The sequence below is a fragment of the Tamandua tetradactyla genome, chromosome 26, assembly GCF_023851605.1.
Source record: "Tamandua tetradactyla isolate mTamTet1 chromosome 26, mTamTet1.pri, whole genome shotgun sequence".
Lineage (NCBI taxonomy): Eukaryota > Metazoa > Chordata > Mammalia > Pilosa > Myrmecophagidae > Tamandua > Tamandua tetradactyla.
The window spans coordinates 1,529,412-1,544,727 of record NC_135352.1 but is presented as its reverse complement, the minus strand read 5'-3'; the positions used below and the strand labels follow the sequence as shown (position 1 = coordinate 1,544,727).

Here is a 15,316-nt window from a genome sequence, read left to right as displayed (position 1 = left end):
GCCCCTCCTGTGGAGTTCATCTAGACCATTCATCAAAGTCATAATCTTCATAGCCTGCCCTATGGATTCTGGACTCTATATTCCCAGTTACATGAGACACTTTTATACATTTTATATCTATGGATATTTCCTACTGATTCTGTTTCTCTAGAGAACCCTAGCTAATATACATACTATGTGTATAAATTAACCAAAGTGATCATAGATGTGAATATAATAGATAAAACTATAAAAATTTCATAAGAAAACATACTTGTAAATGTTTGTGAACATGGTTTAGTTAGATATCACACCTAAAGCACAAGCAATCAAAGGAAAAAAACAGATCTCTCAGACTTCATCAAAATAAAGAGTTTTTTGTATCCAAGGATACTAGCAAGAAAGTGGACAAACACTTGGAATGTAAGAAAATATTATAAGTGATATTGGATAAAGGACTAGTATCCAAAATATATAACTCAATAAAAGGATAAATAACCCAATTAAAAATGGGCAAAATAATTGAATAGACTTTCTCCAAAGAAGATAAACAAATGGAAAATCATCACATAAAAAGATTTTAGCCATCATTAACAATCAGGACAATACAAATCAATAGCTAAATGAAATACAACCTCAAGACCAAAACAGGACAAGATTGGAAACCAGGGTGGGCTTGAGATGTGCACTGACACACTCTGGAAATTAAAAAAGATGCTGGGGACAACTGGAGTGTCACAACCTGTGCTCATGACAAACTGAGATCATCCACTTATTCTAGACATAGCATTACCCAAGCAGCTTTGGGACTGTCAGTAACTTTGTGGAGCCTGTCAGACACTCTGGATGATGTAATACCTGAATGTGCCAATCCTTGGCTGGCTTGAGGGCAGGCTCTCAAATTTGAATTCTTAAACTGTTGTGGATGTCAGGGAGCCCTAGGGGTAGTGATCATCCCCTGAGTTTGGGTCAGGGCACTCTAAGGTTGATACAGGCCTGAGGCATGAGCTCTGGGATGCCTGAAGCCCCATCCACATGGAGTGAAATCTGGATTTCTGCCCTAAGACCCTGCCAGGTCCTTCACCAAATTTCCTCTGCACCCCCGCTGAAGCTCTACTATGAAAATTGTGTCTAAGGGATTTTTATCTGTCAGAGGAACTTTATTGTTACAGTTTAATCAAGATGATTACAGCACCCTTGAAACACCCAGGAATTCATTTGTCTTCAGAAACATGTTTGCAAAGGAGAAATGTGCCAATCCATACAATGTTTTTTGACAGCGTCCCTTCAGGCACACTTACTCCTTTAAGAGTTTTGTCAAAATATCAAAAATCCTTTTTAAAATTACATAACCATAAAAGGAATTTGTTCCTAGAAATGATAAGTTTTAAGAATGAAAAATACATTTCAATCTACAATGTTAACAGATACTACTAATTCTAACATTTCTTTTGATACAAGTGCTTTACAGCATTAATGGATTTCTAAAAAAAAAAAAAAAAACAACCTATGCATCACCAGTAAAAAATATTTCAAAGAATGGAAGAAAAGGTATTGCATGCAAACAAGAACAAGAAACTGGAAACAATAGCTTGTTAGATTTATCAAAAAGTAAAAGTAATACAAGTAAATACAACTCCTTTAAGGATTTTAATCCTTAAAGGAGTTGAGTAAAGACTATTGCAGTATATCTACCTCTGTGAAGAAAAGGAAAGCAACACATTATTCTAATTATATCATTCACTAAGACTGACTAATGTAATTCATCTTCCTCTTTCTTTAAAAATAGTCTAAACACATGTCCAAAAAGTTCCTCTAGAATAATCAAATACCATTTTCCTTCTAGTGAAAGAAAAGATTCAATGTCAGCAAGAAAAGAAATCACTCCTGCAAAATTTAACATATGTGGTTCTAAATCTGAATCAAGAACATGAAAATGTTTCACTTGCGGAAGTGTTTAATAAGGCATTATTTGGTGCTCAGTTGGCTAACAAATTCTTCTCTGAAAGAGAGATACAATTGCAACCAAGTCAAAAAGGAAATGTTTGTCTTAGAAGGCATTGAAAAATCTCAAATTACTACTGTTGTGACTCTAAGTACTAACTGTTTTCCAAATAAGTATGTCAATCAATTAATGGATTCTGATAGTGAGGTGACACTGGAAAGGACTTCAAAACAGGAAATTAAGGGAGAAAATTTTAAAAAAAATAATACCCAGAGAGACTAATCTTCCAGGTTCCATGAATAATACATAGAAAATTGTACTTGCCACTCCAAGATTTCATTTAACAATATCTCAGTGATCCAAAAGACATGTTTTGAAGCCTGCATCTCCAGATATCTCTCAAACTATTATAAATCAGTGAAAAATATAAGGTAATCAAACTACAAGAATTGATGTTTAAAATCATCAATGATAACACAGTTATATGTATAGAAGGAAAACTGTTAGATACATCTAACATACTGGCACAGTAATAAAATTACAGAGTACATAAAACACAACAATCTCAGGACATTATTGGACAACATTTATATATTAAAAGTCTTCCATGAAAGAAGCAGGATATTCACATTGTGTCATAAGGAAGTTTATGTTTTGATATCCAAAAATTGGAAAGAACACATTGATAATTTTCTAGAACAATTTAAGAGTTGATGAAAAGAAAGGAGCAAAGGCCAGACAAAAACAGAAAACAGAAGAATTTGTCCCTGACATGCGCAAATTAAAACCAAACAGGTGGCCTTCAGAAAACAAGGACAATCATGACCCTGATCATTATAACTTAGAATCACAGAACAATAAGTTGTTAGGAGATACAGAATTAAATGTTTGGCATAATAATCACCAAAATAAACTACTGCTATTGCTCCCAAATAAACAGTTCTGTTTACAAAGGAGGAGAATATAACCAGGAATTAATTGGAGAAAAATAATATAAAAGGTTGTCTTTGAAAAAATTTGAAGAATTGTGAAAGAACAAATAAAAGGAAAATTAAAACTCTGAAGGAAGAGAGAATAGTATAGTTTAATGTATCCATTGACATACTAACTTCAAGAAAACACTTTTTATCATATGAAGAAAGAAAATGCATGGCTATTAATCAGGAGGTGGCTTATATTTTAGTAATACCACTTAAATCTAAAAAAGTGATAGGGCAAAAATCCATGTAGTACAATCTGTCCTCTGATACCACTAAAGCAGTAGCAGATTTTATAGTGTCAAAACACCAAAAAGAAAGAGAACTGGACTCAAATGAAACCACAAATTCCATAATTAAACCCACACCAACTTTAGAAAATGCATTTTGTTGTACTGTTGACAGGGAAAATTGTGGTGAGTGTGACTTATTATCAACCAGAAGATAGTAATACCTACTCCTAAAAAAGGAAGAGTGCTGCTTCAAATTTTAAGAAAAATACAAGGTTGTTAACAGAGTTCAAGAAAATTGAAAATCATGTGGATAGGACATTTTATAAGCATCAGTCTTCATCAGATTTTCAAGAATAGACTGAAACAGAAAATAAAATTAGAAGGAAAGCTGGCAAGAAATGCCAAAGAAACATCAGTTCACCTGAGGAAAAGCACAAGAAACAGCAAAAAAAATTCCATGATTTCTGATTCTGAAAATGAAAATCAATTCCATATCAAATACAGGAAATCTAGATCTTCTACTAAAGCTACTGTTCAGAGATCTGTATAAGGAATGCATTTCCAATTATTGAGACAATAGGGTCTGAGGATATAAACAATCATCCCTCAGAATATTTACCTGGTTTAATTAAGAATGAAAACTTGAATGAGAAGGAATTACAGAAATTTTACTGTGCTCCTGTATCCCTTCCAAAGCAGAAACTTGGTTTCCGGTCAGATGTAGCAATAGTTATAGGTTCTCAGTCTGCTGAGGAATGAGGAAAATATACTGAAGATCCCCTAGGTAAAGGATCCTAGAAGCATATCATGAAGAAAAAGCCAGCCAATCTCAAAGGCCAAAAGGACAAAACAGGTGATTCTGTTAAGAAGAAAACTACTAAAATAACTGCCAAATTGGAAACTCTGAAAGAAAGCAGCAGATGAAGGATTTTCTGGAATAGTTACCAAAAGATGACCATGATGATTTTTTCTGTACAATACCCTTGCAGAACTGAAGAGTACAGTTGCCAAGTTTCTGGAAAGTCACGAAGATGAAGATATTATGCCAAATATGTATAGAAATCCAATAACTCCATCATTGGTTCTTTCCTTTGGCAAAAACTCCTCAGTGTCAGTATGTCAGTCCAGGCATGCTAACTTCTATAAATAGGGATGAATGTGAGGAATATACTTTTTGCATGCAAAAATCATAAAAGTAATCATGATAATGTCTGGGTCAACATCAAGAAAAAAATGTTGAAGTGGATTTTTTTACCCCCAACATCAAGAAGAAATACTTCATTTAACAAAGATTTGGGTAACAGTTCTGATATTGGGAAATTTTCCACTAATGCTATGGAATATTTATATGAAGAGGAGAATGATTATTGCTTTTCAAACTCTGATTCTATATAGTCAAAATTCAAAGGCAATTCAGTCGCAAGAATTCTCACCTGCCACGCTGCAGACCTGGGTTCAATTCCCTGAGCCTGCCCATTCCAAATATATATAAATAAATAAGTAAAAACAAAAACTTGTGATTTGCATCTCTTTAAATCCTATGTAAAATTATTCCTTTTTCAGTACTTTATTAGGTAGAATCAGAGAACAGATTTTTTTTGGATTCTTAAAGCTTTTGTACACGCACAGACATAGCTTAGCATGGCATATCATACCAAAGATTCTTTTCCTTTCACTGACAGCTATTTTAGAAATAAATTTCTTTTAACTTATTCTCCCATAATGTTTAAATATTTAACATAGAATGTTTTCCCTCTGATTATAGTACACATTCACTTATCCTTCCCTCCAGTTAGATTGTTCAAATAAGTTTTTATAATTAAAAAAGCAGATGCAACTGCAAAAACACTAGCACAGCAATATAAAAAAAGACAAGATCAAGAGTATGTGGAGAAATTGGATCCCTACTACAATCATGGTGGTAATGTAAAATGGTACCAATATTTAGAAAACAGACTAGAAATTCCTCAAAATGTTAACTGTGGGCTTACAATATGACCCAGAAATTCCATACCTAGTTATTTATAAGAGAAATGATAGTCAGTGTGGAGGAGACTGAGTACTCTACCTTGTAAATACTATTGTTTGTATATACTGTAAATGATGATGTTGGTGGGCACTAACCAAGCCTGAGGAAACTTGGAACAACTTCAAAATCAAAACCAGACAGCACAAGCAGTGGCCACAGGCCATTGTGGAACAAATTTGACTTGTGCAGATGATTTCAGTCCATAATGATGCTGAGTTTGAGGAGAAGGTAAAACAATTGATATCACCAGTAAGAACCAGGATGAATGTGTGACTGCTTTACATGATTGCAATGGAGATGTCAACAGAGCCATTGGTGTACTATTGAAAGAAACCCAGACAAGCATTCCTGGGAGATTGTTGGGATGAAGGGAGTCTCAGGACAGAAGGATGGTAGCCAGATGGACTCCAACAAGGAAGGCCAAGAAAATTGAGACTGAGACACAGACTATAGTCAGTGGCATGGTGGGCCACTAAGGTGGGGGAGAGGTGGCAGCTATGGACAAGAGGTTTGGGAGCAAGAAAATGGATTAAATGGCATCAAGAGTGAAGGGCCTTCTGCAAGAGATACAGAAAGAGGAATAAGGGGCTGTGGCCAAGGCAGAGGTGGCTCTGGTAGTTTGGAGGAATGTTTTCTGCTTAAGGAACTCAGCTTATTATGTAGAGCCAACCAATACTGATGATGACTATGGCAATTGTAGTGGCAATACATGGAACAAGCACTGGCCACTTTGAACCAGATAATGGGACAAGACTCGATTTTACTGGGGTTGAAGGGTCAAATTATCCTTGAAAATTTGAGACTTCTCGTGGTGCATAGAAGACTGCAACAGAGGAGTGGGTAACTGAAGATTGGAATGAAGATCTTACTAAGACCAAGATCGCCACTGCCTCTAATGTTTCTTCAGTGTCTCTGCCTGCAGAGAATGTGACAATTACTGCTGGTCAAAGAATTGACCTTGCTATCTGTTGGGGAAGATACCATCTACAACTGAGAATGATTCATCCAATCTGGATCCATTTCAGCCTCCTTCTGTTGCCCAACCTCTGGTGCCATATCGCAGCCTGCTTCAGGGAACACTTTTTCTCATCACAGTATGGTGAGCATGTTAAGGAAAGGATTTGGTGATGTTGGTGAAGCTAAAAGTGGCAGCACCACAGGTCCCAGTTCTTGGAGTAATTCAAGACTGCTCAGGCCCTGGCTCAGTTGGCAGCTCAGCATTCTTTATCTGGAAGCACCAACATCTCCTCTTGGGACATGGGTTTGACCACACAATACCCATCACTGGTGCAGTATGATTTGAAGAACTCAAGTAATTCAACAGTGCACAGCCCCTTTACAAAGTGCTAGGCCTTTACCTCATCTTCCACCATGATGGAGATGTTCCTTTCAGAGAAGCCACTTGAAGTGGTAACATTTACAGCTGCACTTCCACACCCTCTTCTCCTGTGCCAAACAAATCCACCTCAGCCCTACAGATGTCTCCTGGATTTTCATACAACCAGTCTTCCAGCCCTCAACTGGCTCAGCAAAAACTGAAACAGCAGAAGAAAAAGCCTCCTTGACTTAAAATATTCCTGCTTTGGCTGTGGAGATACCTAGGCTCAGCAGATATCCCTTGGCTAAATCTTCATTTGGGGACATTGCAGTTTGGGTCAGAACCTGTCCTTTCTGATTATGAGTCCACCCCCATCATGAGCACCTCTTCAAGCCAGGCTCCAAGTAGCCTGTATACCAGCAGGGCCAGTGAATCTTCTTCTACAATTTCATCTAACCAGAGCCAGGAGTCCAATTATCAGAGTGGTCCAATTCAGTCAACAACCTATTCCTTCCAAAATAGTGCTCAGGGTCCACTGTATGAGCAGAGATCCACACAGACTTGGCAGTAACCCAGTGACCAAAAGGACATGACTTAGGCAAAGAATGGCTTCAGTTCTGTGAAGGCCACACTGTTACAGACCACACAGTCTGTTGAAAGTGCTACAGGCTCTGCAGTGAAATTTGACTCCCTTCCACTTCTAGCATGCCCCCTCTCAATTGGAACAGTGTCTGCATCTTCCTTACTGATGACAACCAATCAGCACTCATCCTCCTTCAGTGGCTTGAGCCATAGTGTGGAGATTCCAAATACTACCACCATATCACACAGCAGTACATTATCTACACAGCAGAATACTCTATCATAATCTACATCTTCTGGGTGTAATTCCACATCTACTCTTTTGCACATAATTGTGCAGAGTGAAGTAAATCTCCATTCTTCCTCCAGTACTTTCTCCACTTCAGCTACCACAGTCTCTGCCCCTCCCCCAGTGGTCAGTGTCTACTCCAGTCTCAATAGTGGCAGTAGACTGGGACTTAGCCTAGGGAACAACTCCACCATCACAGCCTCAACTTGAAACTCAGTGGCTATGACTTCAGGAAAAGCTCTTCCAAACCTCCCTCCTGGGATCCCACATTGTTGCCTCGTCTGTTTATTATGACTCCAGGCTATACATGCCTAGCCACTACAAGTATATGGTTATGATGACTTACAGATGCTTCAGATGAAATTTCCTTCAGATTGCTACAACATTCCATTCCCCACACCTACTGACTGGGAGGGATGGTGGTCTGGCCAGAAACCCTTATTCTGGTGACCTCATAAAGCTTAACCATGGGGATGCCTCCTCCCCAAACCCAGCCACAACCTTGGCTCAACCCCAATAGAAACAGATGCAGACTCACCACATGATGCAATAAACATTTCTGAACCCAGCACTGGCTCCTGGCTACAGTTACACCAGCCTGCCATACTACATAGGGTTCCCAGGCCTCCCTAGCACCTTCCAGCTTGGGCCTGCTGTGTTCCCTGTGGCTCCTTCCTCTTCCAAGCAGCATGGTGTGAATGTCAGTGTGAATGCATTGCCCACCCCTTTCCATCAACTAAGTGGATATGGGTCTCATGGCTGTGACATTGGAAGAAATTATCCACCACCTTACAGGCATTTCTGGATGTTTGAGAGATAATTTGGTTCATGGATGGTGGCTATGTATTTTTGTGTGTATAGATTTGCACTGAAGTCTTGTTTCAGAAACCAGACCACTGAAGAGAGCCTGTTGAGCTGATGCCATGGCCTGTGCAGCTGGGGAAATGAGCTGGTGGATATCTTTTGGGCTTTTGAATTTGCCCCTTCCCCATTTACCTCTCCTCCACATGGCTGACCCTGTCTTATCCATTTTGAATTCAAGTGGTACATCACATACAAAGCATCAATGTACACACCTGCTGTTGCTTTTGATTTCTGGAAGATATGTAGTTTCAACTTGTAACAAAAATATTTGTTGTCTTCAATAAACTGTGGCATTTCTTCAGCTAAAAAAAAGAAATGGTAATATTTGTCCACATTCACACAAAAAGACTTGCAAACTGTAAGGCCTGGCCTGGCAGCCTCTGGATGGAAGGCCCCCACCCAAACTAAAACCATGAACATCTGGGCATACAGCTGTTCAAACTCAGCCAATCAGGACCTGCCCTGACAAACAAAGGACCCCCACTGCACATGGCCCGTAGCTATGCACATGAAACTCCTAACCTACCACAGGAGGCCCTGTAGGCATCATCAGCACCTCCCACTAGCTAGCCTATATCTAACCCCTCTGCTTCTAGGGGGGCATGACTTCCCCAGCCCACATCCTGAGCACCTGGACCCAGGAACCTCACACCAGGACAATAAAATGTTTAAACTTGGACTCAGTTTCTCTGATTTTTCAGTTGGCTATCATTCAAAACCTGATATTTTGGTGCTGAAAACCGGGAGGAGTTTCAAGACCCCTCCCAGGGGAACTGACTCCTCCTTGCTGGACGGACCTGGGACCCCTCTGCCACCCATCAGCTGGCCTGTTCTCCGAGTGAAATTTTACTGACCTGTGCCTTTCGAGTCAGTGAGCCATCCCTTGCCCATATCTCAGTCTTGTCCCTGCCATCCAGAGGGACCTGTCCATAATCGTGACTGCATCAGGAGCCCCTCTCCGACCAAGTTATCCTCCGGGGACGCCTGGGGGGCCCCTCAGTTTCCTGCTGTTTCCAGGGACGTCTGGTATGGAGACATCTTCACTCTCACTCCTCTCTGCCAGTCCCCCAGGGGGACCCCATTCCAATAGTCTGGCCACGCCTTAGGACACCGCGAATTGGTCTGACTATTTCCAGACTTGACTTAAATTATGGGCAACCAGAAGTCTTGCACAAACCCAAAAACCCCGCTCAGATGTTTAATCCGTGATCTGGCCACCCAAAAGCACATTAGATTTCGAGGTCCTCTCTGATCTGGACACTTTCTGCCAACAGACCCGGAAATGCTTGGAGGTCCCATATGTCCAGACTTTCTGGCATCTCAGATCCTGGCCTGATTTATGCACTACTTGCAATACCGCTCAAATTCTCCTTGTAACAAGGAAACCCTCATCCGCTCCTTCCCTTACTCCTCCCTCAGCCTTAGCTTCTGCTTTCTGTCGCTAGCCACTGGAAGAGCTTACCTCTCTGCCAATCCCTCATACTGACCCGCCTCCCCCTCCCTATGCCCCCCAACCTCTCGCTTCCACAGTCAGCTCACACACCCAATTACATGGCCCTCCAGTGCCACCTTCTGCCCCGGCATATCAATTTCACCTGTCCAATCCTAACATGCTGGTTGGTAAGACCACAGTTCCCATGGAAAAGCCTAACTGGGACTGTCAGGTGGGAGGGGCCAGCCCTAAGCACTGGGACCAAATGGTTGAGTGTATATTAGTAGGATTAGAAAAGGGAGCCCAAAAAGTGGTTAATTATGATAAACACTGGGAGGTTACCCAAGAAGCTTCAGAAAACCCCATAGTTTTTCTAAATTGTCTTACTGAAGTTCTGATTCAGCACACTAGGCTAAACCCCAAATCTTGAGCCAGAGCCATGGTCCTAGCCACCCACTTTATAGCTCAGTCTACCCCAGACATTAAAAAGAAATTTAAAAAGGCCAAGGATGGCCCTCAAACCCCCATCCATGATCTGGTGGCCATGGCCTTTAAAGTCTTTAATAGCCAGGAGGACATGGTTGAAGCCACCCAGCAGGCCCACCTCCACCAAAAAGTAACTTTACAAGCCCAGGCCCTAGTAGCAGCCCTGAGGCCAACAAAGCTTCAGCAACCAGAAAGAAGGGGTCCACCAAAAGTGGTAAGAAGCATTCCACTGAGAGTGTGCTTTAAGTGCAGCCAGGAGGGACACTGGTCCTGCCAGTGTCCACACCCCAGGCCACCCATCAAGCCTTGCCCAGGGTGCAAGCAGCATGGGCACTGGTGTAGCAACTGCCCAAACCAGCAAACTGGCTTGCCCTTGGCACCTCAATGTGAAGTGCCAGCTAGCCAACCAGATGAGGCACCAATGCTGGAACTCCTCAGCCTGATGGACGACTGATAAAGCCCAGACTCAGTGACCTCTATCATCCTTGCTGAGCCCAGGATAATGCTACAGGTGGTAGGTAAGTCCGTTTCCTTTTTGGTGGACACTGGGGCCACCTATTCAATTTTGCTTTCTCATTCCAGTTTTAGCAACCCCTCCCAGGTCTCAGTAGTTGGTATTGATGGCAAACCCTGCCAACAGTGGCAAATACCACTGCTGTCATGCAGCCTCAACCAAACCCCTTTTACCAGTCCTTCTTCATTTTGCCGTCATGCTCAACTCCATTACTAGGGTGAGACATTCTCCAAAATCTTGGGAACCTCAGTCCAATTTGGCCCTCCATCCCCTCCCCAGGGTGGGACTCTTCTTAGCAGCTCTCATCCCAGAAAAGGGTCTGTCTCCACCGCTCCCACAAGACATAGTTGACACTGAAGTCTGGGACACATTGAAACCTATAGTGTCCACACATCATGCTCCAGTAATTATTAAACTCAGTCTTCTTGTTTTCCATCAAGTCCCCAGTTCCCAATCTCTAAAGCCCACTGATTAGGACTAAAACCTATTAAAAAAGGGAGGCACTATATCACAGGAAGGGTGAATCCTCCTCCAGGAAAGGATTGCTAAGGCACTTCACCGCTTTTTCTATCCACTCTTTTCCTCCCCCTTTTACTACAGGCTATTAGGAGGGCCCACAAGACCTGTCTTACCTGCTGTAAAAGTACATCCCCCGGCTCTGGCATCAGCTCTTCAGCAGTGGACAGCATGGCAGCAAAAAAAGCAAAAAAAAAAAAAAAAGTACATCCCAAGGTGCCCTCTGACCAGGGCTACCCACTCACAAGTTACAGGGTCACCTCTCTGAACAAAACTGGCAGCTAAACTTCACCCACATGCCCACTCACGAAAATTCTGCTACCTCTTAATCTTTGTGGGTACCTTCTCAGGTTGGATTGAAGCCTCCCTCATGCCAAGGAGACTGTGGAAATGGCTGTTTCCCTTCTACTCCAGGAAATTATTCCACAGTTCATTCTACCCAACCCCATCCACTCCGACAATGGGCCAGCTTTCATCTCTTGCATCATTCAGCATGTAATGCAGTCACTGGGGATCGTGTGGAAGCTCCACATTCTCAACCATCCACAATCATCAAGAAAGGTAGAGTGGGCACACGAGATCATCAAAACCCACCTAACCAAACTAGCAGTTGAGATAAAACTTTCCTGGCCTGAACTTCTTCCCTTGGTGCTAACTCACATTCATGCTGCCCCACTGGAGCCCACAGGCCTCAGCCCATTTGAACTCCTGTACAGTAGGCCATTTCTTCTCCCCAATCTTCCTATCAACCCACCTACTCTGGCAACGTACCTTCCCTACCTCTCCCTATTAAGGGAATTGCTCCGGGAGCACACGGACCAGGCCTTACCAGTCATAACAGGTAATTCTACACACTTACCCAGCAAAACCCTACAGCCAGGTAATACCATCCTACTCCATGAACTAAAACCACAGTCTTTACAACCTAGGTGGTCAGTCCTACTCACTATATAGTCCTACTCACTACCTCTATGGCAGCAAAACTCTTGGGACATAGTGTGTGGATCCATCTGTCTTGTCTTAAGCTTTGCCCACTGACCTCATCAGACCAGTGAAAGGCTGCCATGCTATCCCCCACCCGAATTTGCCTCACACGCCATTATGGGCCCCCACACAGTCCTTCTCTTCACATTTTTCCTATTCACCATCCCTAAGCCCCACCAACCTGACTCGCAGGTATACAAAAACCATAAACTCCTCCTCTCTCCTACCCTTCTTCCCAGCAACTCTTGTTCCCCAGCTAAACCTCTATGGGGAAGCTGAGCTGTTGTCTCTTCTCCCTGATCCTCATAGCAGGTGAATGACTTTTCTACTGTACTTGTAGGATCATCTCTTGCCTCTGGAGCTGCTGCCACAAGTGTAGGAGGAGGCGCATTAGGCCATAGCTTGACAGCCATAGCAGACCTTGAGGACAAACTGAATGCAGCCATAAATGTCTCAAAAGTGTCCCTCACCTCCCTTCAAAGGCAAATCACCTCCTTGGAGCAGGTAACCCTACAAAACTGAACACTTGACCTTTTAACAGCTGAAAAAGGTGGCACTTGTTTATTTCTGCAGGAACAATGTTGTTACTAGATTAATGAAAGTTGCTTAGTAGAGGAGAACCTCAACATCCTGACAAAACTGCAAAAAAAAAAAAATTTAAAGAAAAGCAGGCTGTTGTCCAATCATCCTCCTGGTGGAACTCCCCTGTCCTGACATGGCTAACCCCAATACCTACCCCATTTTTAGTTATCTGCCTACTGTTAATGCTTGTTCCTTTTGTTTTAAGGTTCCTACAAGAGCATCTCAAGGAACTCTCTTGGGTGACAGTCAATCAGATGCTGCTACACCCCTATGACCCCCTTCCAGTCAAAGCACCAGCCAGAAAAACCCCCTACCCAACAATGCCCCCACTCTGCAGGAAGTAACCAGAAAGACTATGATGCCCTACTATATCAAAAAGGCTGGAATGTAAGGCCTGGCCTGGTAGCCACTTGCTGTAAGGCCCCCACCCAAACTAAAACCATGAACATCTTGGCATACAGCTGTTCAAACTCAGCCAATCAGGACCTGCCATAACAAGCAAAGGACCCCCACTGCACACGGCCTGTAGCTATGCCCCCAGCCATAAAGCATGCGAAACTCCTAACCTAACACAGGAGGCCCTGTAGGCATTGTCAGCACCCCCCACTAGCTAGCCTATATCTAACCCCACTCCTAGGGGGGGGCGTGACTTCCCCAGCCCACATCCTGAGCACCTGGACCTGGAAACCTCACCCTTGGACAATAAAATGTTTAAACTCGGACTCAGTTTCTCTGATTTTTCAGTTGGCTACCATTTAAAACATGACATAAACAAAAAACTTCATAGCATTATCATAACCAAAACATGGAAACAACCCATATGTGAATCAACTGGTGAATAGATAATTAAAACATGACCTATCCATACAATGTGATATTATTCTGCCATAAAAATGAAGTACTAATACAGTCTGTAACTTGAATTGATCTCAAAATCATTGTGCTAAATTAAAGAAGCAGTCACAAAAGAACAAATATTGTCTGACTCAATCTATATGAAAATGTCCAGAATAGATAAATTTGTAAAAACAAACAGTGAATTTGTGGTTGCTGTTAGGCATGGAGATATTAAAGATTTCACATGAGATGAGTAGTTAAAACTTAATGGGTTTATTGAGAGAGAGAGAGGAACAGATTGAAAGCAGTCATGTGGGAGTCAGTGAAACCTGCAAGCAAAAGGAAAGGAAAAATGGCTCCAACACTCTTTTGGGCAGCTTGTGGTTTTAAAAGAAAAAAATACACCAAGGGGGTGGGAGGTGATATAAAGCTGCAGGCATCACCAGGAGATATCAGGCTGGTGCAGATCATGACTTTATGCTCCTGGTTATCTGGTTTGACCTCTGGTGGGTGGGGCATTGGCACATTCATACTTATCTATCTTGCCAGCATATCAGGTCCTTTCACAGAACCTGCTGAGGGAGAAACCTGAGGGGGCCCCATGCCACAGAACCCATTTTTGGTATGCCAAGTTTTGTTTTCTAGGGTTAGTATGGTTGGGCAAAAATAAAGAATGTCTACTAATGGGTATGGAGTTTCCTTGACAGGATGCAAAAATGTTCTATAATTGACTGTGACAATGGCACAAATATACTAAGAAACACTGAATTGTACATTTTAAATGTGTGAATTCCTTGGCAAGTGAGTTATATCTCAATGCAGCCTTTATAAACCAATAGATATTAAGGTCCAAGTAAAAGGACTTCCCTGAAGTTTCCTTCCTTGTAAGAATGTGTGCTTAATATGTGGATCGATATGAGACAATTAGTGCTTCTAAAAATCAATTTTTATTAAAGCATTGACTTTTTCTGCTTAGTTTAAAAAGGACCCAGATTTTCTCACATTGAGCAGGAGCTCCATATCTGCCCCATATCACACTCCTGAATGGAGCGATATGTGGTTTGTGTAGGACCCCAACATTCATTGATCTCAGATGTGTGTTTTAAAAGCAGCAAAGAATAATTAGGATCAAGAGAATCAGCTGCTTTTAAAGCTGCATATACCTGCTTTCCATTGTCTCAGTTTCCCCATGCATTATCCCTATTTCCTGAAAACAATGCAGATAACAAAGTACAATCTGAATTTCTAATGGCACTGAGAGAACACCCTAAAACTGCATATCTCAAAGTGTGTACACAATCTTTTAGGATTTAAATAGGTTTTAGCCAAAAGTAAGCAAACTAACATTGAGTTAATTAAAATGTAAAAAGTTGAAAAAAAATAAAGTGAGTACTTAATTGAAAATGCAGGGTTAAGGAATGATTGAAATATTTCTATATAGCTGTGCTTCCTAAAGCTGTAAATGTACCCTGAAAATCTTCAAGATGATAAAATTACAAAGCATTTCTCAGAGCATGACATGTTCAAAGAATTATGGTTCAGTGTTTTTATTTGTTGGTTTTTTTGTTAAGATAATCTAACCTTGGCAGTTTTCAAAATTATAACACACTTGGAGAAAGGTTGTGCTGAAGAAATCACTGGAGTACAACCCACACAGACCCTGTTTGTCAGAGTTTCCATTGTACTTCAAATCTACCTACTTTGCCCAAGTGCTCCTACACTGCCCTTTTCTTCTTTGACTTAGGACTC

General features: G+C 41.6%; 2 pseudogenes; both read left to right on the top strand.

Moving 5' to 3' along the window:
* Positions 1-1,161: 1,161 nt before the first annotated feature.
* On the top strand, positions 1,162-4,529 carry LOC143669596 (mis18-binding protein 1 pseudogene; annotated as a pseudogene).
* Positions 4,530-5,234: 705 nt separating this feature from the next.
* LOC143669594 (ubiquitin-associated protein 2-like pseudogene) lies at positions 5,235-8,172 on the top strand (annotated as a pseudogene).
* The last annotated feature ends 7,144 nt before the right edge of the window (positions 8,173-15,316 follow it).